General features: G+C 45.0%; 1 protein-coding gene and 1 long non-coding RNA gene across 2 annotated transcripts in view; both read left to right on the forward strand.

Annotated features, from left to right (window-relative positions):
• The window catches only part of Rora (RAR-related orphan receptor alpha), a 734,843-nt gene that overhangs the window by 233,030 nt on the left and 473,884 nt on the right, over nt 1-27,929 (forward strand). The window lies entirely within an intron of this gene.
• The window catches only part of Gm31262, a 100,599-nt gene that overhangs the window by 63,066 nt on the left and 9,604 nt on the right, over nt 1-27,929 (forward strand). Inside the window, exon 1 of the long non-coding RNA XR_379583.4 lies at nt 1-27,929. This exon is cut by the window's left edge and continues 63,066 nt beyond it; it is cut by the window's right edge and continues 1,437 nt beyond it. This is a non-coding gene — a long non-coding RNA (predicted gene, 31262).

Below are 27,929 nucleotides of genomic sequence, written 5' to 3' on the forward strand. Positions count from 1 at the left end.
AAAAATATCTTTTTTGGAGATGATTTTAATCTTAATAAAGGTATTGCTTTCTAGAAGCTGGTAAAAGTTATAACTGTCATATTTGCTTTAATATTTTTAGTAGATGATGCCATTTAAATAAATAAAACATACATACAGACAGACACACACTCACACACACACACACACACACACTCACACACACACACACTCACACACACACACACACTCACACACACACACTCACACACACACAGAGTGGGGGTGGAGGGAGACCTTAAAGACTCATGCCTGGCATATTGAAACACTAGATGGCTGTCAATAAACTACTTTCCTTTTCTGAACATCATTAAGAAAATATTTATTTCACTCTTATGTGTATAGATGTGTTTGAGTGTATTCACATGCAAAGTAAGTATTTGCACAAGCCTGCAGACATCAGAAGGGGTATAGGATCCTTGGAACTGGAGTCACGGAAGGTTGTGAGCTACACTGTGGTTCTGGAAACTGAACCTGGGTCCTCTGACAGAGAAGGAAGCACAGTTATTAACTGTTGAACCAATAAAGGGCTTTCTTCTCAAAACCACAAAGACCCACATTGATATATAAGGTCTATAAGATATAATGCATAGTAGTGTGTGTTATAATCCCAGTGCTGTACAGAGAGAGATGGATGGGTCTCCTGGACTTACTACACAGCCAGTCTAACCTAGCTAGCAAACTCTAAGCCAATGAGAGACCCTTTCTCAAAAAACAAGAGACATGGAACCCGAGGAACAACAAAGTTGATTCCCACCCTCAGGAGTAGACCCCATAATTCAATGCCTGTTCACTTCCAAATTTCTATCACTCTCTTTCTATTTCAAACAAATGAGCTCACATCACATAAGTAAGTGTAGTCAAAAATACCAACATGTTGCCTTCTCTTCTGGGTACCCAACTAACACTTTAAATCAAGATCACTGAGGACAACTGCTTCACACAATCAGCTTACTTTTACATTAGAAGAAAAATTAATTGGCCTGAGGATGAGTTCAATTCCTGCACCTATAATAAAAGCAGCTCATGGGATGTCCTTGTAATCCTAGCATTGGGAGCCAGGGACAGATTGTTAGGCCTTAGTGGCCGGCCAGCCTAGACTACTTGGTAAGTTCCAGGCTAAGAAGATAACTTGTCTCAGAAATAAACGAGGCAGGCAGTATCTAGTGGAATAACACTAGAGATTGTCCTCTGGCCCCCATCTACACTGTATACCTGCACACACACCACATGAGCACATGCAAGAACTGTAATCTAATAATTAGTTGTATTGCTTCCTTCTCTCCCATAAAACCCTTTTGAATGTACCCTGTATTTTGTCAGCTCCTAAAAAGCTCATTTGTGGATAGTTTCGAATTACTTTTGAATTATTTGAAAGTATCTTTTCTATAAGGCATCTGATACAGCAACAGAAGGTGTGTGTCTCCTGTGTGTTTTCAAAGTAGCTGCCCGTAGGACTAGTCTGCTGAAGACTTCAGTGTTGCTGAAATCTAAGCCCTTAAATCCTCAGACCTTTGTGCAGGTATAATTAACATCCAAATAAATACACCGATGAGATATTAAGTGTGCAGTGCAATGAGTTTGCAATGAATGTAGACAACTGTCTACATCTGTATGAGCGCTAAATTAAGCAAGAGACAGAATGCTTCAACCCTCTAGGTGCTCTCCCCTGCAGAGGGCTCCCTTTGATAGCTCCCTGCCTCATATTGGTTCTCTTTATTTCATTATCAAATGTTGAAAAGGGCAAAATGTAGTAAGTAGGGAGATGGCTCTTCACTTTGAACTTGACGCAGAATATTGATTGCTTTCCTTAGAGTGAATGGCCAGAAGTACACTCTTCCTCACTTTGGGGACAGGATTCTGTGTCAGTCGATAGTTGTGGCATGTTCTTCGATGTTACAACTTACCCAGCAGGCTTCTTTGTCTTGTGGGGAAGCTCCAAAGTATGTGAGAAGAAGTCCACACCCAGGCCATCTAGGAGGACTTGAACTGGACCATGAGACCTGGGATGCTGACACTGAGGAGCGGGGTCCCTGTACCATAGACTTCTGACCCAGTGGGGGAAGAAAGCCCCAGCAGTCAAAGGAAAGAGGCTTGTCAGTGGGAGGATGAAGAAGGAGGAGACAGCCACAGAAGAAGGTCCCTTCTCAAAGGTCCCTTCTATCATAGCAGGGTCAAAAGACAGAGAGGGCTTGGCAAGATTCTCACCAGGATACTCTATATAGTCCCCCGACAAACCAAGCAAACTCAACTCCCATGCTGGAAGCAGCACACATTACCATCACCCCCCCTCCCCAACACACACACACACACACACACACACACACACACACACACACACACACGTCCCTATGCCTCTGTCCCTGGACTGCTAACAACCAGCTCAAATTGGCTGATTTCCCCACGTTTGTCATGGAGCCAGCTGCACTGCCTCAGCTGAGCATCTGTAGAAAGGAAAGCAAAGAACCAGGAAGAAAAAAAAAAGACACTTTCAAGTCATTATTCTTCTTCATTTCCCTATTCTCTGCCCCGCCCCTCGCAGGCTCCACTGCCGTGCCTCTTTCTTCGTCGTGTTCTTTATTTAAAAACTCTTTTTATAACAATCTTTCCCTTTATGTGGCGAGAGCCCCTGGCATCCTTCCATGACCTGTCTGCAGAGAGATACTCCTCCCTCCTAATTAGGCCTTTCTTACCCCACTTCCGCTCTTCCTTCTCTTTCTCTCCCTTTTAAAGCTTCTGGCCCTTGACACTCTGAAGCCCCAGTGGAATAACCACACTTGCTAAAATGAAGGGTCCTCAAAAAGGTGATGGAGTTGGCTTTTTCAAGGAACCCTGAAATTCACACAGATCCGTGATTACAATGGACCAGGGTACCTAGTGATGCCAAATTAAGATGTCTCATCCCAATTGTAGATTCACATGCACTCCCCTATACTTGGACCATTTCATGTGTGGATCCTTGTAGATATAAACCATCATTTCTGGGCTATGTCCTTGTAGGTTTGGGGGCAGAAGGGTAGGATCCTGTGCTGTCCCGTTGAGATGATAGAAGGAGCTAGAATCTCCGGGTAAGAGAGCCAGGGATGGAATCAAGACAGGATGATGGACCTAGACACCATTCTCCAGGAGCTTGTGAACCAGTTGTCACAAAGCAAATAGTGTTTGATGCTTGAGAAAGAAGGTGTGGATCTTCTGATCTGCAGAAAGGGTGGACTTAACATCATCTACCTTCTATGTAAGTAGCTCTATTAAGTAGGATTTGAAGTAGCTCAGTCACTATGAGCTACTTTCCCTACTGAAAGTCATGGCTGGAAGTCATGGCTGTGCCACAATTCACCTCGCCCAGAAAATCCCTCACAGGAATGCTCTGGGGCGTCTCTTGAGTGATTCTTCATCTAGTCAAACTGATAATTAATATTAACCTCCATGGGTACCCCATGCACCTCTCACACTTACATATAATTTCCACTTTAACAGTGTTGGGAGGTGGGTCCTTTAACTTGTCATGACTAGATTAATATTGTCATTGCAGTTATGGATTTCTGACAAAAGGAGAGCTCAGGTCTTTCTCCACTTGTCCTCTTAACCTTTGCTCTCAGATCTGGTGCAGTAAGATTTCTACCATGGGAAAGATCTAGAACGTCCATTCTAGACATCTGCTTCCATAGCAGTGAGCCACCTTAGCTAAGGTTTACCAATGACCCCTTCAGTGGGGTTCTGTAACAGTGCACAAACCAATGATGTTGCAGTTCCTTTGAAGAGAGTCTCTCCTGGACATGATGATGGTGCTTGCCTGTAATCTTAGCACTCAGGAAGCAGCGGCAGGAGGCCTCTTTGTGATCGCCCTGTATTCTACAAGCTAAAGGCCTGAGCCAAAAGCAGTGTGGTCATGGAAGTCTTCAGAACACCAGAGGAAATGAGGTGTTTTTGGACCTCCCTCAGGACCTGCACTGCTCGCTCGGTCCTGATGCTTTGCATAGATCCCACCAATGCTGCCTGAGTCAGATAACGACCTTTAGTGACCTCTAATGAAGCTCTTGCAAATAAGCCTGTCTGTTCAGACTGGATTTACACAAACACTGTTTTTCATTTTTGTTTTTGTTTCTGTTTTTTTTTTTTCTTTGACATCAGATTGTTTTCTTAATTGACTTCAGTGTTATCATGTGACCCTACTGAGCTCATGTCAGTTGAAGGTGACAAGGCACTGCTTTTTCTTTCATGGGCTTTAGCTATTTTAATTGTTACTGTGCATGCTGGTGGATGGTGGTAATATCTGTGTGATGTGCATGTGGAGGCCAGAGCAGGGCACTGCTCAGTCTCTACTGCTCTCCCCTTACTGCCTTGAGGCAGGATCTCACCTTGAAGCGGAGGCCTGCAGTTTCCTCTAGCCTTATTGGCCATTGAGCCCTCAGGGCCCACTCATCTCTGCCCATTATTGTTTGGATTACAGATGCGTAGTGGTCATGCGTGATGAACAGCAAGGCGAGCTGGATGAAGTTTCCTCAGGAATCCTGACCTGTCTGTGCACTTGATTTTTTTTTATTTTTTATTTTTTATTTTTTTTTATTTTTGAGACAGGGTTTCTCTGTATAGCTCTGGCTGTCCTGGAACTCACTTTGTAGACCAGGCTGGCCTCGAACTCAGAAATCCACCTGCCTCTGCCTCCCGAGTGCTGGGATTAAAGGTGTGCGCCACCACGCCAGGCTTAACACTTGATTTTTTTAAACTTATTTTTCTAAGATTTTTTTTTACATTTGAAATTATGTGTATGTGAGTACAGGTGTCTCAAAGGCCAGAAGAGGGTGCTGAAACTGGAGTAACAAACAGGTGTGAGCCATCTGACGTGGGTACTGGGAACTGAACTGAACTCGGTCGGGTCCTCCATGAGAACAGCTGAGAGCTCTTAACCACTGAGCCATCTCTCTAGCAGCATCGGCGTCCTTCTGCACGACTGAAGTTATCTCACAATAGAAATCACTTTCCCTTTCCTCTCTAACTTGTATGGATATCTCTTAGCAGTTCTGTGACATCTCCTTTTGTTTTCTATGGAAATATTTTACAGAAATGCCAGGCTGTCAGAGAGCAGCCAGATGAATTACAAACATGTGTCCCACATCCAGTCCAACACCGGAGGGGCCAACGCTGCTGCAGCGGTTTTAAATCTGTCACGGGCAAGTGGAATCCTTCTCCGTAAACGTATAACATGTTCCGTCCACACCCTCCTAGGAACAGGACCCTGCACGATGGCTCTTCACCCTGCCGCGGACTGAGATGGATCACTGGCAGAGGGAGAGGTCAAGGTTAAGGTGGAGATGTTAGAAAAGGTTGCCAAAGCCAGATGCTCTGGGTGTGTGGATCGTTCTGGAAGGTTGTGCTTGAAGTTTGAAGTTGTGTCTGCAGATTTGATCTGTGGAAGTCTATGAGCTGGGTTTGCTACAACAGCATTTCAACTCCTACAAAGTTTTTTTTTTCTTTTCCTTTTTTCTCTCCAGGCGCATGGTTGCAGATGGTTGACCAATTTGTTGTGGGATTAGTGGCTTTGGATTAAGCCTTCTGGCGAGGCCTTGATTTATGTGCATTTGACACTGTTAACTTTATTCCTCTTTATCCATCTGGCAGGGCCTCGTTTCTTCATGTGGAGCTGTGCATTATATTAAAGCATAGGTCTTCAAGCTGTAAGCGTTCAGGTGTCTTCTTCCTAGAAGCTGAGATGCTAACAGCCCTGAGCAGCAAAATTTCCTGGCATCTGAATGAAAAATCTCTAAGGCTCTTGCTTCCTTCACTCTAGCTCCATTCTTAGCCAGAAGCATGCACAACTCCTCAGAGCCCCATTTCTTCCTGTTTTCCATGCTTTTCTTTCGTCTCCCGTACCCCAAACTTAGCCCATCTCTGTCCCATTGGCTCCTTGCTTGGAACCCATGTTATTTACCGCTAAGGTTTAATTTAAAGCATATGTTATGACACTTATAACATATAAAAAATTGTGTGTATGCAACGCGTGTATATCTACATGTAGGTATGAGTGTGTGAGTGAAGTGCCTGGGAGGCCAGAAGAGGGCATCCGATTCTCTGGAGCTGGAGTAACATGAACTTGTGAGCCACCAGATGCATTCTGGGAATTGAAATCTGACCCTCTCTATCAGAGCAGGAAGTGCTCTTGGCCACAGCCTCATCTCTCCAGTTCCTACTTACAATAGTTTTATACTGGCTCCATTCACCTAACACCATGTTACATCTGTTTTTCCTGAGGCCATAAGACTTGATTTTATTTACTTACAGTAATTGTTTTAGTGTTTTATTTGTTAGATATTTAGGCTGTGACTGGTGTCTTTTGCTCATTTGGTTTTATACCATTTTAAGTGACATTTTATGTTTTTAAAACGTTGCCATCCTGTTATTCCGTTTGTTTTCACCACTAGGGCCATTTTTATCAAGAAAAATTCTTATGTATAATACAAATCTCTTGAAGGTTTTAGGACTTTGAATATGTATGCCTTGTCAGTATAAATCATGTGTGTCGAAAATGGCCTAGAAACTTCCTCCTTTGTCCTTTGTAATCTTGTGCCTGTAACATCCAGGAACATCCAAGCGGAGGAGGTGGGATGCAGCTTAGCTGGCTGACGGCTTGCTGAGTAAGCCGGAAGCCCTGGAGTCAGGCCTGTAAATCTAGCACCCCGGACGTGGGGTGGGGGAACCAAGTTCAAGGCCCTACTCCATTGCAAGGGTGAGGTCATTTGGGGTTACATGAAACTCTGACCTTCTCCAAAGATGGATTTAAAAAAGGAAGAAGGAAAGAGGGAGGGAAGGAAGGAGGGGGAAGGGAAGGAAGGGAAGGTGTCTCACTGACTTGGACGGGAAAGGAAAAATTAAAATTAAAGAAAACCTTCAAATTCTTCCACCTAGACTACAGGTTTTTAAGCAAGCCCCACCTTCCCTGTTCTGACTGTGTCTATGACAGACAGTTGTTCATTCAGGCCTTCAACAAGCTCAGCTTCGCCTTGGGGGTTTTTCCTTTGATGCCAGGCTAGAAGCCGGCACGTGGAGTTCTTCCCACTTGGCTGAAGAAGGCTGGGATGATGCTATCAGAACCTAAAACTCTGGTTTTCTTCCTGGCGACTGGGTTTCGAGTTCGTTCTGAACAATTTCACTTTTACAGTTTGCATCAAGTCATTACCTAATGAATGGAAACGAATGGCATGGCTCATGCTAATTCACACAGCAGTTGTTAAGCATTCCAATAAATACCCACCTGGCTAGGAACAGCCCAGGAAGTAGAGACAGGGAGAATCACTCGACTTGGTTGTTAGTAAACTCCCTTTAGCTCAGCAGATCAAAGGTTTATAAGTTTTCTCCTGCCCCTGCGTTCTATTTCAAGATTCTATTCGGCTTTTATACTTTCCAGTACCCAGTAACTTCCCTATGGTATGCAAGCACACATTAAAATGATGGCCCATGTACCTTTGTCGGCAAGATGCCCTCCCCATGTGGGTGTGCAGGGAGACAGAATCCTTGTGCAGGTGTGTGTGAGAATAGCTCAGTAATTGTGTGTTTTGCAAACTTTATCTATTTCTTCATTTAGAGGCAATCCTGGCTCTTCTAGAGCTCGCCGGTCTCCATTGTCGGGGATGCAGGTATTGGCTATTTGACCAGCCATCTCTAATCCAGAAATAATTGGTGTTGATAGAGTCACACTATTTATAAATACTTTGTATGATTCCCAATTATAGTTTACATTTTATTTTGTTTTTACAGTTACTTGCAAAGAGCACCAGCGTACAAGTTTGCCCATTTTCGCCTCCTTAATGAGTGACTTACCGCCCAATCATTGTGCCAAACAAGTATAGTTGTATCTTTTTAAAAATGGCTAATTAAAAAAAATCACATGCAAACCCTCTAATTCCAAAGTATTCTAATGCTTTTATACTATTAATTGTTAAGTTAAAATTTCATTTATTATCCCATTAAGCCTCCCGAGTACATAAACTTGGCAGCTGGGCATAAGCAGAGCTTCGTAAAACAGAAGTTATATTTGATCTAACAAGATAGAGTCTGTTGCTATTGATTTGCCTGGGAAACAAAAAATCTCAGATCTCAGCAGGCGCCAAATGAAACTACTGGATCCATGAGTTCACATTAGCACAATTAATCACACGACCTCGGGCTGTTTGAGTTGAGGTTAGAAGTCGGTAATCTCTTACAAAAATAATTATTTGGTGAATTTTAGCCCAAGCAACTCCAGGGGCCATAGGATGGAGACAGGGATCAGAGGCTCTCTAGGCTGGGTTCTAATCTTGGCCTTACCATGAACAAGCTAAGAAAGCCTGGGCTGGAGCCTCACCCCTACCTACCTCAGTTTCCATGCCTTCAAGCAGGCTGAAAGCACCGGTTCTCCCTGAGGTATGCATGCAGCAGAGATGAAAAGATGTGTTTGTGTCCACACAAAAAGGAGTGGGCAAATGGAGCAAGAGGTAGACATGGTTCAGGTTCAGGTCAGCTGATACACAGGTGTGCAAGAGGTGACAGGCAGGGTGGAATCAGCTTCGGCGATGAAGAATGAAGTATCACGGCAAGTCGCAGCGTGAATGAGCCTCACAGGCTATTAAGCTAAATGAAAGCAGCGGAAGAACAAGGCTGATGTACTGTGTGATCACTTAGTTTCTGCACAGCCAGAGTTGGGTGGATGCAGGCTGATGGTTACTAGGAGATTAGCAGAAGACAGGACTACAGCAGGAAATACTTTAAGCTACATCATTTCCAACCCACAAGGAGCTGATTGCAGAATGACCTTTGGTGCCCCAGCATTGTGCAGTTTTTATTTGTGAGTATCTGAACATACATATGTGGTCACCAAGTCATTACTATTGTAAGATGCAGCTCCTTATGGCACGGTTCAACTTATCTGTTTGAGACAAGGGCTCTCACTGGCCTGGAACTTGCCACATAGACTGGGCTGACTGGCCAGGTAGTTCTAAGATTCCACTTATCTCTGCCTCCTCAGTCCTGGGACTATAAGTATGTGTCACCATGACTGTTTTTTTTTTTTTAAAAACAAAACCAAAATCATATGTGTTCTGGGATTGAATTTAGGTACTTCCACTCAAAGAACAGACACTAGCATTGTGCTATCAAGCCCGCCTGAACTGTGTACTTTACAGTGCTTGTATGCTTAGTGAATTTTACTTCTATAAAAATAAAGGTAAATTTAAATTTAAAAAGAACACCCTCAAGGTTACTAGGGTTAAACTAGTGTTATAGACAATAGGTCTCAAAAGTCACCGTCCTTTGTTTATCCCGTCTTTCTCCATCTCCCTTTCCAGTTCCGCGTGACTCCATCCTTCTCTTAAGGTTCAAGAATGATACCATAGTAAGTCCAGCTGAAAGGCGGGTGGGAGTTATGGGGGTGGGGACACAAAGGTTGCTGGGCAGCTGCAGCTCAGGCTGTGATGGTCACTGTGGACACACCTGTGTAGTCACTTGTGCGTTTATTTGTCAAGAGTGCTCTAAGTGACCTGTGCACACCTCGGGGTCCCTGGAAGCACCTGTCTCGTCCCCAGTGCTTCATCCCGGGCAGGCATTTCCCTGGGAGGCATTGGGGCATCATTCTCTTCCTCTAACTACAGAGGATTTCTTGGTGGATGGGTGTTGGTCACTGAAGCAAGTGTTCTGTCCTTGGCTATGATGTGTGTATTTTTCCTTCCAATGGAAGGAAAATAGAACAACAAAGCCCTGAAAGGGTCCACCCCTGGGCTGAACAACCAGTCACTTCCTGAGCTGAGTGGGGGTCCCTGGCTTCTGACCCATGCGGTAACCCACTGAGGTCCTGAAACCTCACTTGGAACTGCCCTGCCTATAGCATGAAATGGCTGATGGTGGTGATCTCTTGCTTCTGATTTTCCAAGCCAAGAGGAATTAAGACTTCTTCCAGTTGCTGGGGTGATGTAATCTATCATCTGCCTGGGGAGTGCCCCTCCCCCAGGCCTCCTTCTGAGTCATCAGACCTGCTTTGAGTTCTGTTTGCTATCACGTTTGCTACCTTACTGTTTCATGCTTGCCGTGGTTGGTCTTCACTAGCAACCTGACAGTATTTAGAATCTCCGTGAAAAAGTGCCTCTGGGTGTGTCTGTTGAGGGTGAGGAGCGATTCCCAGAGAGGTTTAATTGGGAATGGAAGGGCCACCATGAATGTGGATGGCACCACTTCATGGGGGGAGGGGGGGGTCCATACCGAATAAGAAGGAGAGGAAGTTGAGTGCCAACCACCATTGCTCTTGGTCTCCTAACTGTGCATTGAATGTAACCAACCACCTCATGCTCCTGCAGTCATGCCTTCCCCACTGTGATGGGCTAGACCCAGAAACCATCAGGCAAAATAAACCCTTCCTTCCTTCCTTCCTTCCTTCCTTCCTTCCTTCCTTCCTTCCTTCCTTCCTTCCTCCCTTCCTTAACTTGCTTTTGTAGAATATTTTGTTCCAGCAATGAGAAAAGGAACAAGCACAGTTTGCCACATAAAACCTAAGCTCACTCACTGCCTGGGAGCTTAGGTGAGGGCAGAGGCTGAGCCTGCGTGGGTAATCGTGTCTTGGGATGGGGCAGTGGGCAGAGATACAGTAAAGACCCTGTGCAGTTCAACTGGAGCTGCAGCACGCCTGTCAATCACGCAGTCATGACCATAGTGACAGTTAGTGGCGTTGTGATCTCCAGGCCTCTAGATCGTGGCCTTGATTTCTTATGGACTAGAAGTATCCTCTTCACAGGACTCTTTGGAGAACCGAATCAAAGTAACCCAAATGGTCTCCAGACACACACAGAGAGTGATGGATTCTCTGCTTTGAGGAGGGAGGGCTGTCTCCTTGTCCTCAAGAACTCTGGGGAGGCAAGCTGGAAAATCCTGTAGTAGTTTCCAGGTTACCCATACCCTGAAGGGCACAGTTGTGGAGAAAGGGATCCGGAGGTGGCAGGAGCCATTGAATTATAATGCCCGCCATTTTTGAGCTTCTTAGTCCTTGTGGTAACAACATGCTGTAATGGAACATCTGTTGAGCTGAGATTAGGATTAGGTTCCTCTCTGGTCCAATCAACATTAGAAACTACCCAACACTGTTTAGCAGGCATTGGGTCTCAAAGAATGAAGAGCTAGATAGATCATGAGTGTATCTTGGACAGTGGTCGTTGGGTAGACCATCCTCAGAGTAAGAGGGAATAGTATCATAGGCACAGAGGTAAGAATGACCAGTGCAGTAGAGCTATGAGCCACTATCAGTGATGGTTTGGAATGAGTCAGGACATCATGTCGCATTGGGCTTAGTCTTGAGTTCTGTCCTAAGCATCCGATTTCCCCAGGTGACCACAGCTTGCTTCCCAGATGATCCTATTTGTGAGATCTCTCTCTCTCTCTCTCTCTCTCTCTCTCTCTCTCTCTCTCTCTCTCTCTCTCTCTCTCTGTGTGTGTCTGTATGTGTCTGTGTCTGTGTGTGTGTATGTGTGTGTGTGTATGTCTGTGTGTGTGTCTCTGTGTGTGTGTGTGTGTGTGTGTGTGTGTGTGTGTGTAGATATGAATGTGCCCCCAGCTTTCTTCCTCTACTCTACTCCATCTTAATTGTTGAGACTCATCCCTGAGTTTTCAGATTCAGCCAGACTGGTTTCCCCCCTCCCCGCCCTGAAACGCCCCAGAAACCTCCTGTCTCAGTTCTTTCAGCACTGGGGCTCCAAGAATGTACCTTCACACCCCTTTTTTTCCCATATGTGGGCTAGAGAATTAACTTGATTCTCATGTCTGCACAGCGTGCACTATCCCCTGAGCCATCCCCATCCCCCAGCCGATTCTTACCCATCTTCACGTGACTATAGTCAGGGAACATGGTGGCTTAACCTTCACTGGAGGAACATTTGGAGCTTCTAAGTGTCACAAGTTGCTCTATCCCACACTCTGAGGATTGTACTAAATCAGTCTCTTGTGATTTCAGGCTGTGCTGCATCCCCCTAAGCTAAGATAGAGCAGATATTTCCGGGGGAAAAAAAAAAACCCGGGAATCATTCCCTGCTTATGCAACATGGCTGGCTGGACCAGACCTCCCCACCGCCAGCTTTGAGAATTCCCCTCCCCCGCAGTGAAAGGCAGACACAGGTCAATAACAACAACCACAGCCTGCAAGGCGCTCTGAGATCTAAGCACTCTGAGAGCCTTTCAAAGTAAGGGTTTATGGTGTGTCCAGGCAAAGTTGCACTTGAATGAGAACCTTCATCTGGCTTCTGCTACCAGGTGAGGCCACGTCTGAGGCTCCTGTGGCTAAAGACAGACCCCAGCTTCTTAGCTAGTCTCATCCTTTCCCGAGCCAGCTTGCTAATGGCCACCAGCGACTTAGGCCAGTGATGAGGACATGGCCTCTCATTGCTACAGACCCTGAAAGGCGATTGCCCCCAAATTAGACTATATTCAATGTCCAATAGTAGTAATTAATAACCCAGACATGTACTGGCTTAGGGATGAGGGGACACACTTCCTCTGCTCCCAATCCAGGGTCCTATGTGACAGTTCCACCTATTTTTACATTGCATGGGTCACCAGGCTACCCTAACTTCTTAGGGCCTAGGTCTCTGTACCTCAAGCGATCTATTACTTGTGTTTGTTTGTTTGTTTGTTTGTTTGTTTTCCTAACTTCAATACCATGAATCCTGGACAGGTTTTGGCTCAAAGCCTCATTTTATGATGCTTGCCTCTAGAGAACTTTTTGGTTTAAATAAAATATGTCAGGGTGAGGCCTCTGACACACCTTAATGTAGGATTCATTTTATCAAATGCTGATACCTATTTCCAAGCAGGAGTTTTAGATTTTGAAAACAGTCACTAAATCTTTAAGAGGATTCATTTTTCTCATTTTGGATCAGATATTGCCAATGATTCTCAGTGCTAAACAGTTTAATTTAATTCTTTCACTTAAGCAGGCACAAGATTTTCTACCTAATTTTGAAAAATGAGAAAACGAAGGATATTTTTCTCCTTCGCTTAAAGTTACTACTGATCATACTGTTTAAAATCTAAATCTCTTCCTTAAGAACTGTCAAAGCCAAGAGGGAAATTAAAACTTTTTTTCCTCCTCTTGATCTCACTTATAATGGCAAGGGATTCCTCCCCCACCCCCAAAAGATTAGCTTTTTACTTTTTAAAAATTTCTTTGTGTTTGTGTAAGAGCCTACATGACTTCATTTGCACCATCTGTGTGCAGGTACCCGAAGAGACCAGAAGAGGGCGTCAGATCCCCTGGATCTGGAATTAGAGGCAGTAGTGAGCTACCCCAAGTAGCTGTTAGGACTGAGCCTGGCTGGCTCTGCACTAGCACAAGGGTCCTTAACTGTGAAGTCATCTTTCAGGCCTGTGGGAAAGTGCTTCTGTATTCAGAGGACAAAGGCACAAAATTGAAGAAAGTGTGCATACTTTTCACTTTTGATGTTTGGAAACTTAGTCTGAGGATTCACCCAGACTCACACTTCCTTCATTAATCTCACTCAAACCCTTTCTCTCTATCGTAATCTCTCTGTCCTCCAACCACAAACAGTAAATTAGGCCCAAAGCCCATGCAAACACAGAGTCCAAACTAGCACTTCTCAAACAGTTTCTATTGAACCAGGTGATTCCTTCTCCCCTCCCCCCACCAAATCCCTAATTCACCGAGTTAAAAAAATTATTTAATAAAAAAACAAAAATTACTTTACACTTTGGAGTTTGTTTGTTTGTTTGTTTGTTTTTTAAGTAAAAGGACCTTTATGGTCAGCGGAAACTTCTTGAGAATTATAGCTGACTCATTGGGGGCCAGTCAGAGGCATGTAAGCAAGTTCAAATGTGTGTGGTTTCACTCAAAGGGTAAAGATCGCAATTTGGTTTCATTAAGTATTTCCAGGGAACAGAGATTGTTATTTTTGGTTTTAGTTTTGGTTTTGAAGTCATAACCATTAAAAAAACAGACAACTTTACTTTTAAGGATTAAAAAAAAACAACATTAAATGCCAGAAAAATTAAGTTAAAATAAAAATACAAGCCTAGATTTATGACTGAACAGGCATGGTTCTCCCCCACTATAGGGGCATGTGCCCCATCACCAAAGGGCCAGGCGTTTCCAGATACTTGTCTGGTTTCTTTGCTTATCTTGTCTCAAATCCACAACTTTAGGCTTTCAGGGCAGCTCTTGTCCCTGGGTTGAACTTTCTGAATCACTGTTGCTCCACAACGTCTCATTATCCAGAACGTATTACCTCCTAGATTGCTGTGGATGAACGGCAATACGGATTTCTGTGTCCATATTCCCCACTTTCTGCTGTTGAATCTTCAGAGTTGGGTAACGGTCAGTAATGACGCCGATGATGATGATGATGATGATGATGATGATGATGATGATAATGATGATGATGCTAATTTTTAGAAATTAAAATAAGTAGTACCATTATTGCTAATAGCGATGAATTGCTGTTATTAATGTTAACTTTAAAGACATCAAAAAATTTATCTTGTATCAACTTTCTCCAGCCTTTCCTTAATAGTACTGTACTTGATACTTGGCTCTGTACATCTCCATCTCTTAGGAAATTATAGTTTCCTAGTCTAAGGAACTGTAAGCCTCTTGTTCGTGATTACCAAGTCAGGGTGTTAGATGCACTGATAGATCGAGTCAGGACAGAATCACGCGAGAAGACAGCCTTGAATGTCCTGTTTACCTCTTCTTCCATCTTGCTACTATATACCCAGTGGTAGCTTTTACTGTTATATCTTCAGAATAAACATATATCAGAGTTTTAATTTTCCTATTTGATATAGGAATGGACTTCTTCGAGGGGTGTAAACAGACTGATCCTCATTAGACCCAGGGAAGGTGGGTGGTATCTCTTTGTAGGGAGAAAATGCAAATTTAAACAACATTAACAGCAAGACCTCCACCCTTTCATAAAAGCAAGAGGAAAGATATCAATAGTAATTGCCAGAATTATCTTCTTGAAAACGTTTGGTTTGTGCCAAAGGCCTGAAGCAACAAGAACTTACTAAAAAGAAAGAAGAGAGCTGGCCAGGACTTCATAAGAGCAAGCCTTGCGGTGTCTTCATTTCTAACCTCACCCTCTCCCCTCCTGCTCTGCATCAGCCTTGAAACCATCAGTGAGCAGGATCAGTGTGTGGTATCTGAGGGAGAAGAATGGACTAGTATTGCAAGTGATTCCCATTAGATCCGCCTGGTGGCCCAGTGAAGACCCACTCAAAAGTGTCTCCAGGTTAGGAAGTTGTGCAGCGCTTAGCAGCTCCGTGGGAAGCATGTCTAAGACATTTCCAGGCAGATGCTCTCCTCCATTCTACCTGAGCCCGTGGGTAACAACTGGGGGAAGGAGGTGCAGGAGGAACTGCGGTCTGGGGGGCTCCCATGTGCTCTTGATAGTGTGGAAGGCCATTCTCAGGGAAGAACTTGTCCTATGCTCAGGACAGACCAAAGAAGGTGCCCAAACTGTGACATTTGGTTGGACTTCAGGCCATACTCAACCAGGAAGCAGAGGTAAAGGCACGGAAGTTGCCCAGCTGGTAGCTACAAGTGAGATAAACCCAAAAGGACCTGCACTGAGCTGCGTCCTAATCAAAATGTTAAGAGCCAAAGACAAATAGAGAGCCAGAAAGCAATCCAAGGGGATGGATGGAAGACAGTAAGGTCAGCAGCTCACTGTTAACCTTGTAGGCCCCAAGAGAGCCATGTGCTGTTCACTGTGCACAGCAAACAATACTTCTGTCAAGACCTTTGGGTCTGCCAAAGTATCCATCAAAAAAAAAAAAAAATGAAGATGAGATTAGGAAATTCCCAGATAAGTCCAGATGACAGCTTGTCACTAGGAAACCTGACCCGCATTAAACAAAACCAAACTCAGATCAATAATGTAACCACTTTCTTAAGTCACTAGGAAAGGATGGACAAATTCGCCCAGTGTGCACCTAAAGGAGGAATAGTAAAGACAAGGGGGGGGAAGGGGGTGTCAATAGCAAAAAGAGCAGAGAGCGATTTTTTTAAAAGTGAACAAAGCCAACAGTTGTTTCTTTGAAAATAGTAACATTACTGGCACGCCTTTAGGTAGCTTGATCAAGAGCAACAGCAACAAAAGAAACACTAACTAAGTTACTAGTTACAGATGAAAGTAGGGGATGGGTGCGAATTTTATGGTGATAAAAAGGAAATATTTTTTATTAACAATAAAAAATTTCAGACAAAGGCCACAATTAAGTTACCCCTTAAGTCTATCAGGTATTTTAAAAGGATGTATTACTACTATTTAAATGGATAAATAAAAAGCTGAAAATGAGCTGTGCCTGCTAGCTTACAATGTCACTGTCTTAGGGCTTTATTGCTATGAACAGACACCATGACCAAGGCAACATTATAAGGACCATATTTAATTGGGGCTGGCTTACGGGTTCAGAGGTTCAGTCCATTATCATCAAGGCAGGAACAGGCAACATCTAAGCAGGCATGGTACAGGCAGAGCCGAGAGTTCTACTTCTTCATCTGAAGGTTGCTAGTGGAAGACTGGCTTCCAGGCAGCTAGGATGAGAGTCTTAAAGTCCACACCCATGGTGACACACCTTCTCTCGCAAGGCCACATCTACTCCAACAGGGCCACACCTTCTAATAGTGCCACTTCCTGAGCCAGACTTATATAAACCATCACAGTCACTATTTAGGAGGCCAAGGCAGGAAGATCACAAATTCAAGGTCTGTGTGGGCTGTGGAGTTGGTACAGGCCACACAGCACAACGTCACATGACGTCAACCTTAAGAAGGGTTGTTGTCTTGTTTGTTGTTTGTTTGTTTTCTTAAGGGTACTTAACTAGCAAATGTGAAGTTCTGGGTTCAATCTCCAATACCAAAACAAACAAAGGTCCAAAAATTAGCAGCACAGCACTAGGAAATAAAACGAAGAAGGAGACAAGAATGGTCGGTCGGGTGATCGATAAGTAGAACTCAAGGTTAGTTCAATATCTGAAGATGCGCCAATTGCTGGACTCACACTGATAGAACCAGGTGTGGTGGTGGGGTAGTCTCCATGAACATAGATGCAGAAGAAGCAGTTGACCAACTCCAATATCTGCTCATGATTAAATAAAAACTCAACACATGATTCAAAGGAGCATTTCCTCAAACTGACAGTGGCTGTCCCTGAGCACCACACAGCTACACTGGACTTGTGAGAGCCTAGAAAATTCCTCCATAATGTCAGGATAAAGAATGGATGTCTCCTCATGCCGCTCCTATTTAATGTGCTCAAAATTTTGTACAGGACAGAATAAAATATTAAATACAAAAGAGGAGGGTGAAAGGGAAGGAGAGATGAAGGGAGAGACAGAGAGAGAGAGAGACAGAGGGTAGGGAAGTGAATATGCGTAAGTTCGCTCTTTTGTTCCAGAAAGTAGTTTAATTACATCTGTCTTTCCAAATCAGCTCTCCACCCAGGCTAGCCCATACTGATATATAGGGAGAAGAGATGAGTGTTATGGGAGTCAAGAAAAGGCTCCAAGACACCTCTCACCCATGGCATGTGTTTCTTACCTGAGATATAACTGAACCTTATGTGTTCAGTGGTAGTGAAGGAGAAGAAAAAAAAGGCCACAGACCAGACATGTAAGAGCCAGGATGCATGGGGTTGTACATGTAGCTCTGCTGGGAGAATGCTTACCTAGCACACAGGAAGCCAGGAGTCAATCCCCAGCATGGAGTAAACCAAGCATCCAGGGGCATGCCTGTGATCCTAGCACAGGGGAGGAAGCAGAAGGTCAAAGTCTTCCTCACTATGTAACAACGCCGAGGCCAGCCGTACCCAGTGAGACCCTGTCTCAAGGATAGAGAGAAAAAGAAGGAGGGAGGAGGGAGCACAGAAGGAAGAAGGGAGGAAAAGGGGAGGAAGGGAGGGAAGGGGGGGACAAGAAAGAGCCAGGGGATCTATTGAGGCTGCCACGGTTTCTGTGCCCAGCTTGGAGCAGAGCCAGCCTTTTTCCACCCACTCTTGCAGCTCTGACCCCTCCGGCATACAGATTACTGTCCACACTCTATGCACATGAAGCCAGAGGACCCCAAATTCAGTTCAGCTAGGAAGGAACGGAGACCGAATTGGACCCCCTTCCAAAAAACTGGGACTATTGTGTACTTCGTTGTTCAAATGTCCCTTTAAAAGTCTTCTCATTCCGTCACACGATCTGCTTTGATAGATGACAGTTATATACCTGCAGTGTTCTCTGTGCAGGTTATCGACTCCCTGGGGATCATCCGATGCAGCAGCTTCTACAAACCTCTGGGCCTCTGTGTGCTCCCTGCCTTCCCCTTCCTACCTCTATTCTCTCAGCAGAAGGCTTTTGCTGTGTGCCTCCCATCACCTCTCCCAGCCCTGAAGCCTGCTGTTCCCGCCTCTCTGTTCACCTTCTGGAAAGGTTAGCCACTCCCTCTGTGGAGGCCAAGTCTCAGCAGCCAGTCCCTGGGCTCCTTTTCCTGGGTGGCACCTGTCTAGGTTAAGATGTCTTCTCCAAGCCCAGACAGACAAACACTGCCTGGCTGGATTCTGACCACATCAATAGTGAAATGCCTTTCTTCAGGCGCCTAAACTAGGGCAGAACCATTCTGCTGTGTTCTGCTGCAGGGCTTGACACTTAGACCCTGAAATGCTACCTCCAATTGGTCCCTGAGAACTCATCTGGGATTTCTTCATGCTGTCTCCTTCCATGGAGTCTGGCACAAAACAGAGATTCTAAGCACGTGGACTGATGAGGACTTTAGAGAGATGACATCCCCAAACAGAACATACATCTGTCTGTCTTGCTCCTCAGAAGCCACAAAGGTAAATTACAGAGTGAAGGACATCTATCAGGGAGACCAAAGCGATAGTTTAGTTGGTGCAGTGCCTGGCTCACAGTCACAAAGCCCTGGGTTCAATTCCCAACAACCACATAAACCAAGCTGGTGCAAGTAAAGAGAGAAAGAGAGGAAGGAAGGAGGTGGGGAAGGGAGGGAGGGACAAAAAAGAACCAGGTCTATTGAGTCTTCCTTGGTTTCTATGCCTAGCTTGGAACAGAGCCAGCCATTTTCCATCTACTCCTGCGACCCTGACTCCTCAGATATACAGATTACTGTCCGCACTCCATGCACATGAAAGGCAGAGGGCCCCAAATCCAGCTTGGCCAGGAAGGAGAGGAAATCGACTCCCTTTCTCAACTCAGGCAGTGGAGGTAGGAGGAGCAGAAGTAAAGTTAATCATTTGTTGTGCTGGGAATTCCATGCCAGCCTAGGCTACCTGAGACCCTGTTTCAAGGAATGGCTTCCATTCTTACCCCAGGGTCAGCTGTCTTTGGCCAGCTTCCTGCTCCTCACAAAGATACCACTGAATGCAGATGGGAGAGTTAGGCATGGCTTTCCCATGCATGTATGTATATATACATACAATACATTTGAGAATTAAAGGAGTGCTAGAGGGAATAGTGGTTGGGATTTATATCCAGACATGGTCTCCCCACTTCCTACCACACCTTCTTTAATAAAAGCCTGGGAAGATGGGAAATAACCCAAGGTCATTAGCAGATTCAGGGATGAATAATGGGGTGCATCCCAAGGAGACCTCAATGTTCCCTGATACAGGCTCTCTGGGGCTCAGGAGGGCAAGTGAAACGGGCATCCTTCCTCTTAAGTGGACAGCCGACTTTCTCCAAGTTAGCTTTCATCTGCTGCCTTACCCCCAGGACTCTGAGTGCAGTTCTCTAACTAATGAAGTCAATTAAGAGTCTGGAAACGTAGTGTCCTACAACTTGGGTGTGCAATAGGTACAAAAGGTTTGTCCCGAATGGAAAGGTTGAAACTGTACTAAAAATAAATCCCACATAAAGCTATCCTTTGTGGGCTAATTGCTAATCGGGGTTCCATGTATGAGACACTGCAGCCCCACACAGGGCCTAATTGGCTGGTCCAGAGGCAGCCTCTGCTGTCTGCAGCCCTGGTCCAGAAGTGGATGATTGCACAAGGCCTGATGGAGCCAGAGCAGTTCCCAGATCTTCAGTGCCAAGGTGACTCTTCTCTTTGTTCTTATTAAGGCCCAACCCTGATAATGTCACCTCCTCCATGGGCCTGGCTGCAAGGGTCTGAAGGGCAACTTCTGTTGTAAGTTGAATAATGTTAACAGCTGGGATGCGCCGTCTGGCAGAGGTCAGTGCTGTTACACGTTTCAGAGAGCACATTTTTAGTAGGAGGTGAGGCAGCAGCACTACTGCAGGCTATGCTTTGAGGCTCCGGGCTTGGAAATCAGAGCTTTTTCCCAGCAGTCAGCCAAGGCTGACCAGCTACCCTGTGTGACCCTCACAAACCCTTTCAACTCGTATGAAGCCTACTGGGCGGCAGTGTTTTTTTTTTTTTTTTTTTTTTTTTTTTTTTTTTTTTTTTTGAGTGAGCGATAAAGAAAAGTCAGGAGACTGAATCGGGAGACAGGAGCTTGAATCCAAGGCTGGAAGATGGTCCCCATCAGTAAAGGGCTTTCCTTGCAAGCATGAGGACCTGAGTTCAGTCTTTAGAACCCATTACAATGATGGGCATGGTGGTGCCTAGCAGGTAGTTGTTGGGGCTTCTTGGCCAGCCAGACTAACCTAACTGGCAGCCGCAGGATAATGAAAGAGCCTATCTGAATGACTGAATCTGGGGTCAATCCTGGCCTTCTATAAGCATGTACACATGTATATACATACAGCTACACTCCCACCAACAGCACCCATACAGCTGGGATCCTGTTCCTTCACTCAGAAGCATTGCCACCATAGACAAGGAACTCTGTGTATCTGCTTGCTCCAGTCACATTATCTCCACTGGTGGGAGGCTTTTCGCGGATACTGCTCAACCACTGAGTAAATCCTTGACTCTGGGCTTCTCTCTTGTCTCAGCATCAGTTCCTTTCTGGAACTTTCCAATAAACCCTCCTTTTGACTTCCTCACCCCACCAATATATATGCATGGCTTTTGTGTTCCCCTTAAGAGCAGAAACCCAGACCACCTCCACTCCACTCCGGAGGAGTCAGCAGGGAGTCTCTGGCTGGTTGTGCAGTGCTTTCCCTCTCAGACCAAGTAGGATCTCCTTCTCTAGTTACTGAAGACAACACAATTCTTTACTGAATCTTGGGCAGTGTGCTGGTTCAGCCTCTTTGGGTTAGAGGTCTTCAGTCCCAGCATCTATAAACAGTAAGAGCAGTAGATCTTATGAGAATGTTCTCCGTGCCCAGTCCTAAGCAGAGTTAACAGATTTCAGTACATTTTAGGTGTACCCTACAGACAGCCCAAATCCTTAGGAAGCAAATAAGAATATTACTGTTTCCGTTTTACAGTTGAGAACATGAAATTGAGAGAGGTCAGATGATGTTCCCAGGGCTACAGGCCAGTAAGTATTAGAAAAGAATTTAAACCCAGACAAAACACTGTACATCAGAGCTCTAATACTGGTCTTGGAGTGTCTCTGCGTGTGTGTCTCTCTCTCTCTCTCTCTCTGTCTCTCTCTCTCTGTCTCTCTCTCTCTGTCTCTGTCTCTCTCTCTCTCTCTCTGAGTCTGTATTTTTGTTCACCCATAGATATCAGAGGACAACTTTTGGGTGTCAATTTATCCAATATATTAAAAGGAAAGTTTGCCACCACTCAACGGGTTTGGCTAACTTAGACTTCCCCCTACTATTCCATTGACTTGCAAAATATTTTTGCAACAAAAGCATTTTGACTCCTACTGGACTCTTTTTCAGGAGCCTGGGTTGGAAGGTAGATGAAAGCAGAGACTCTGCCTTTGATGCAGGAGTGGAGGGCCTCATCCCTGTCTGCTCCCCTCTCATGCCCTTCCTGTTCCTCTTTTTCCTAGAGGACTTGAAGACCATGAAAGTTGCAGGCTCCAGAGGACAAGGCTAGGAGAGCTGGTGCCGGGAGCCAGGTGGTTGCTCTGCAGCCCGGTGTGAGCAAGTTCTGTGGTGAACTGTAGAGCACACTCCTCACCCCTAAATGTTCCTACTGGCCACGGAAAGGAGAGTAGGAACTCTTAGTGAGTGACTTCTCTTCTTGTGGTCTTTGATCAGACACTGCACTTACAGAGCTTTAAGGAATTTGCAAAGGTGCTTTCAGGAAGGAAGAAGAGGGAGAGTTCTGTGGTTATAAATAGAAAATCTGCTGCAGAGGCCAAGAGTGATGGAGGGGAGTCTGTGTAGCTTCACACGCACCTTTAGTCCCAGCACTCTGGAGGCAGAGGCAGGTGGGTCTCAACAGTGAGAAATCTGCAATTTGGGTTTCTTTAAAAAACACAAAAATATTGCAAGAATGTCCTTTGATGTTAATCCCCTGTATGGGGATGAGGTGCTTCAGGCCGTCCACAGCAGCGGACCTTGATTTGCCTTGAGCACTAGCAGAAGCATGGTTTTGACAGCTGCAGATAGTCTCTGTGATTGTGTGACATTTGGAACTCTGAGAACTCTTCAGAGGGTATGTAAACACTAAAGTCCTGATAGGTAGGGTTGGCAGTTGGTAGTCATTCAGGGGATTTGTTAGTAGCTGTGCTCAAAGAAGAAACAAAAAGCAAAGAAATTAGATTCAGATATCTCTCTCTCTCTCTCTCTCTCTCTCTCTCTCTCTCTCTCTCTCTCTCTCTCTCTCTCTCTCTCTCTCCCTCTCCCCCTCCCTCTCCCCCTCCATCTCTCTCCCCTCTCCTATCTAGTGATAGGGGATGAAACCAGGGAAAGGATAAAGGGTGGAAGAAAGAAGAACTCACAAAGTAGCAAAGACCAGCTAAAGATCTCTGTGAGTTCAAGGTCATGTAGACAGCCTCTGAGCCTCTCTGTCTCTCTGTAATTCTCTCTGTCTCTCTCTGTCTCTCTATCTGTCTGTCTGTCTGTCTGTCTTTCTCTCTCTCTCTCTCTCTCTCTCACACACACACACACACACACACACACAGAGATGTGTATACTCATAGCACCACCAAAATGCCAGGATACATTCAGTCATTGCTTAATGTAGGGAAAGAAGCCACGGTGCGACAACAGTGCTGAGGTAGTCCAGGTTCAAATGAGCCCTAAAAACAGTATCTAATATCTTTGCATCATCTTGTCCACTAACAACACTGAAGGTCTTGCAGGCTTCTGCTGGTGCCCCATTCCTCTGACAATGATGTCTTGCTCTATCTGGGACAGGAGTGATGGACTGTTAAGTCAGTAAGTTCCTCGCTCCCAGTTAATTCAGGGGTTTTAGAAACTACTTATATTCTACATGAAACCTTTCTATATATTTGAAATTCTTAAATTACATTCCTACAAATATTGAGCATTCACAGAGCCAGGTAAATCACAGTCTCTAGGGAAGGTACCAAAGCTTCAGTAGCTGCAGAAGTTCAGAAGTGACTCTGTTGTAAGCCTGGACTACTGGAACCACTGGCCTGTTTTCAAAAATCGCCCCTGAACTAGCAGGGTGGGAATCTGTGGGACACTCTTGAGTATTGGATATTTGAGTAATTGATGCTTATGAAGTGAGTGGAGTGACCAGCCTTGATGTTTGGAGGCACCCAGTTAAGCCACGTTAACTTTAATTTACATACCCTTAAGAGGTAGGCAGGGATACGTCTCAGGCTAGTTCTCTCATGGGAGTGTGATAAGGGACTCTATGAAAGCAGGGGAGACCACATGCTTTTGAAATAACACTGGGAAGGAAGCACCCTGGCTTCCTTGGAGCATCTTCGGGAGGATTTTATCTAAAGGTGCCTGCGAGCTGCTGGGCTTTCTAATTAAACCAGATGGACTGGGTGATAGCTGATTAGATTCCTGACTTACAGATCCTCCTCCTATTTATTCGCATCAACATGTTGATGAGGCAGACGCCATCTCATTCAGGAGAAGCACCTCACCGCATATTTTGAGAAAATTAAACTTTTATGGATGACCCATTCTGGAAACTGCTCAAATGCCGGAGTCTGTTTCCCACAGCACCTGGATGGGTGAGCTTTCAGCAGGGGCACCATGAATGAATGGCAGTCTGCTGGTGTGTGCCAAAACAACAGCAACAGCAAATTACAGGCCATCCATCACTTGGATGGAAAGGAAAATGTCATGAAGATAGACCCGAGAAGGCTCGGGAGAACTTCTACAGCCCCTCCATCTCACCTGTTTCCATTGGCTGGGGTCGTATCATATTATAGATACCAACTCCAAATTCACTTTGCTTTCTTGATTGGCAAGATTTGGGGGAGGGTAGGGTGAAGGGTGATTAAATAGATGCTCAAGGAAACAATTTTAAAATAGTCTGGGGACTGGAGAGATGGCTCAGTGATGAAAAGCGGATCCTGCCTTTTCAGAGGACCTGAGTTTGGTTCCCAGCACTCACACTAGAAGCTCACTGGAACCTGTAGCTCTAGCTCCAAAGGATCTAATGCTCTCTTATGACCGCTGTGCAGGCATCTGAATAATTAAAAACAAATAAAATAGAAAAATAGAAGCTATGGGCAGTCCATGGCTTTCGGGTGAGGGAGATTCAATTTTTTGTTAAGACTGTGGCTCCTGGTGGGCCAGCCATGATTTAGTGGAAGCCTCCACATGCAAGAATACATGGGCTGCACAAATTGGAGTAACAGAACACAAAGACAGTGAAGGGATAGAAAGTAGAGGTAGATCATAGAGGAGTGGGGGAAGTGAATATGATCAAAGTACATTATATGAAATTCTGGGAGAATTAATAAAATATTAAAACCCAAAATAATTAAATAAAAATACTCCAAAAATGTACCTAAATTACATGCTATAAACATAACTACATCTGTTCATGCAGATATATGTGTATTTGTGTATGTGTTTCTTTGTACATATGTATGCATTTGGGTGTATGTGTGACACACACACTTATATGCACAAGCACATGCACAGAATAAAGAGGTGCAAATGCATAGCTATGACCTTCTGCAATGAGTGTATTGAGAGATTTTTAGTCTGAGTTTCTGCTGGCCACCAGAACTTGTATCCATATCCTGCTGAAAATAGGGAACTGGTCCAAATTGGGTCCACAGAGAATCATTTTGTGGGATGTACTGCCCTAGGGTCTCTCCGGGATAAATCTGCTGAGATGGGGGAAAGAATGGAGTGTCCTACAGATTTAATGCTGAGTTTGTGGCTCTGCAGAGTCGCTGGCCCATGGAGAGGGCACAAGCTTCAGCTCCCAGTCGCTCAGGTTAGCTTTGACTCTGAAAACTGATGCTGAACTGGACTCCCTCGATTGGCTGAGCCATGCAGCCAGAACTCCATTTGATTCTATTTAAATAGTGCCTTTGACTGCCTGCTGGATGGCCATCGTGTGTTCACATTTCTGGCTGATGAACATGGCTAGAATGCATTAGGTCAGGAAAGTGTCATCCCTGTTTTGAAATGCAAGGCAGGTCTCTGGATGGCGGGAGAGGTGTCAACCCAGCCATCAGGTAACTTCCTAGTTGTTTCTTTATCCTGTAATACTTGGTCCCTTCCTGGCATGTGCCATATGCTGCTGGATAATGTTCTGGATGAAGACAGTGGTTCATAAGGAAGGTCCTCTTTTTCTTGGTGCCTCTGTTTTTTAAATGTTAAGTAAATTAATTATTCAGTTTTGTGAAAATAGAAATTATTAACTTTTGTGGGTCTGGTCATAGCTGATGGGATAAGATCCTTCTGAAAATGTCACCTGTGTAGATTACTGTTATAAGGGTGAATTGTGACCCCTTAGGGTCCATTTGTGAATCTGAAACCTCAGGCCTCAAGATGCAACCACAGTTAGAGATTAGATTCTGACTTTCATTTTTAATTTCGTATATTTGTGTGGTATGCATGTACGCATGTATGTGTATGTGTGTTTATCCTCACAGATGACCAAAGTTGATGTCGGGTACCTTCTTGATTCCTTTTCACTTTATTGACTAATTATTGCTAACTGTAGCTTGCTATCCCAGCCAGTCTATCTAGCCAGCTCGATCCAGAGATTCCATGGCTCTGCCTCCTGAGGACCGTGGGGACGGACGGCTGCCAGACTTTATATGGTTTCTGAGGATCTGAACTCTGGTCCTCAGGTTTGGATAGCAATCACTTTATCCACGGTACCATCTCTCTAGCTCTAAAGAGGTAGTGAAATTAAAATGAAGCAAGTGACATGGATGTGACTGATGGCCCTGTAAGAAAAGAGAATAAGAACACAGATATGCTCAGAGCACAGACATTGTTAGAAGACAATGAGCCAGCCCCGCCCGCCAGGCCCTTCCTTCCCAAGTTTCCGATGTGAGGGGGAGCTCATGTCTGACTTCCAGTTTTCAGAGCTAAGAGACGATACATTTCTTATCCTTAACCCGCCCAGGCTGGGGTAATCTGAGACAGCAGTCCTGGCAAAACAATGCCTATGTAGGAGTCTATGTGTCTGCATTATTTACACATTTATTAAATGCCGTCTTGTGGCTGGATTAGCCTTGCTGGGGAGTGAGTAGTTAAACCAGAGCTGTGAGATAGGGCGGTTGGCCAGGTTTTGAGGTGGGAAGGAGGAGGACATGATGAATGTTTACAGAGAGAAAGGTGGGAGGGAAGGAAGAGGAAGAAGGAAAGGGAAGAAAGTGGAGCTTGGGAGGGGAAAAAATAGCTCTTGGAAGCAGAGAACTCAGGATAGAATTCTCTCCTTGCATCTTAATAACTTCATCAGGGTGAAGAAGCCTCTGCCCTCCCCAGAGGACTGCTTCTCCTTGATGTCATGTTGATTGAATTGTCTTGTTTTACAAAGAAACAAACGGCTTCATGTTAGGCTGATTCTCCTTTCGCTCAGATGTACTAAAGGCTTCAAGGGAAGGGCTCCTTGTAATTACACACTCTGGCATTTCCTTAATGCTGGGATTTAGAGTTTTAAGCCCAGTGGGCAGAGACCATTACTAATTTGACATCTGGCCTTGTGCCCTGACCGCTGATGGCTCTGGAGACAGCATCAGAAATCCGGGTAGGTGGTGAGAGAAATCACAGAGATGAACAGGGGATGCGGCTCCATTCCTGTCCTGTGAGTGGGATGATCTGCGACAGAGTGTTGAAAACTGAAGCTGAGACGGAAGGGTGGGGTATGATCTCAAAGATGCAGAGTAAGCATTGTAGGCATCTGCGGGTGACAGGGTACACTGCTGGGGTTCCGAAGGCGTGACTATTGTCACAGGACATGAGTCCCAGGATGCACTAGTCTCATTGACCTGCAAAGGCCTTTATCAGGGTAGATCTGATATATGTAATACTTTATGTGGGGAAATATGTACAGTGTGTATACACACACACACACACACACACACACACAGGAGATTCATGCTTGTATGGAGGCCAGAGGTGGACATCAGTGTACCCCAGCCCCCAGGAATTTACTGTGTTTATTTTGTCTGAGACCTAGGAACTGAATCCAAGGCCTCACACATGTTATGCAAATGTTCCGCTGAGCTACACCCCCAACCTGCTTGTTGGTCTTTATTTTTATGTGATGGGGTCTCACCATGTTGCCCAGGCTGGTCTGAACTTTCCACTGGTCTCCCGTGTAGCTTGGATTTCAAACCAGACCCACAAAGTCTGGCTCCTGCTAGCCATTTCATTTTCATTTTCCTCCTGAGGACTCAGACGTGAGTCCACAGAGAACGGGATAAAACATTGGAATGATTTCCTCTCCCTAAATTCTGACCCCAGTCCTCTCCCCATAGTGACACCAGGATCGTCCCCTAGAGCCTCCTCAGATGGGACTTCCTTTTATACTTCCTCCATGCTCAGAAGAGTTCCAGTTAGACTCAAGTCAGCTCCCTACTTGGGAAAGAGCAGGTGATCCCATGCTATCCCCTTTGATTCGCACTGACACCTCAGACAAGTAGCCATACTAATATTTGCTCTACAAGAAACCC

This window comes from Mus musculus, chromosome 9 (assembly GCF_000001635.26).
Source record: "Mus musculus strain C57BL/6J chromosome 9, GRCm38.p6 C57BL/6J".
Classification (NCBI taxonomy): domain Eukaryota; kingdom Metazoa; phylum Chordata; class Mammalia; order Rodentia; family Muridae; genus Mus; species Mus musculus.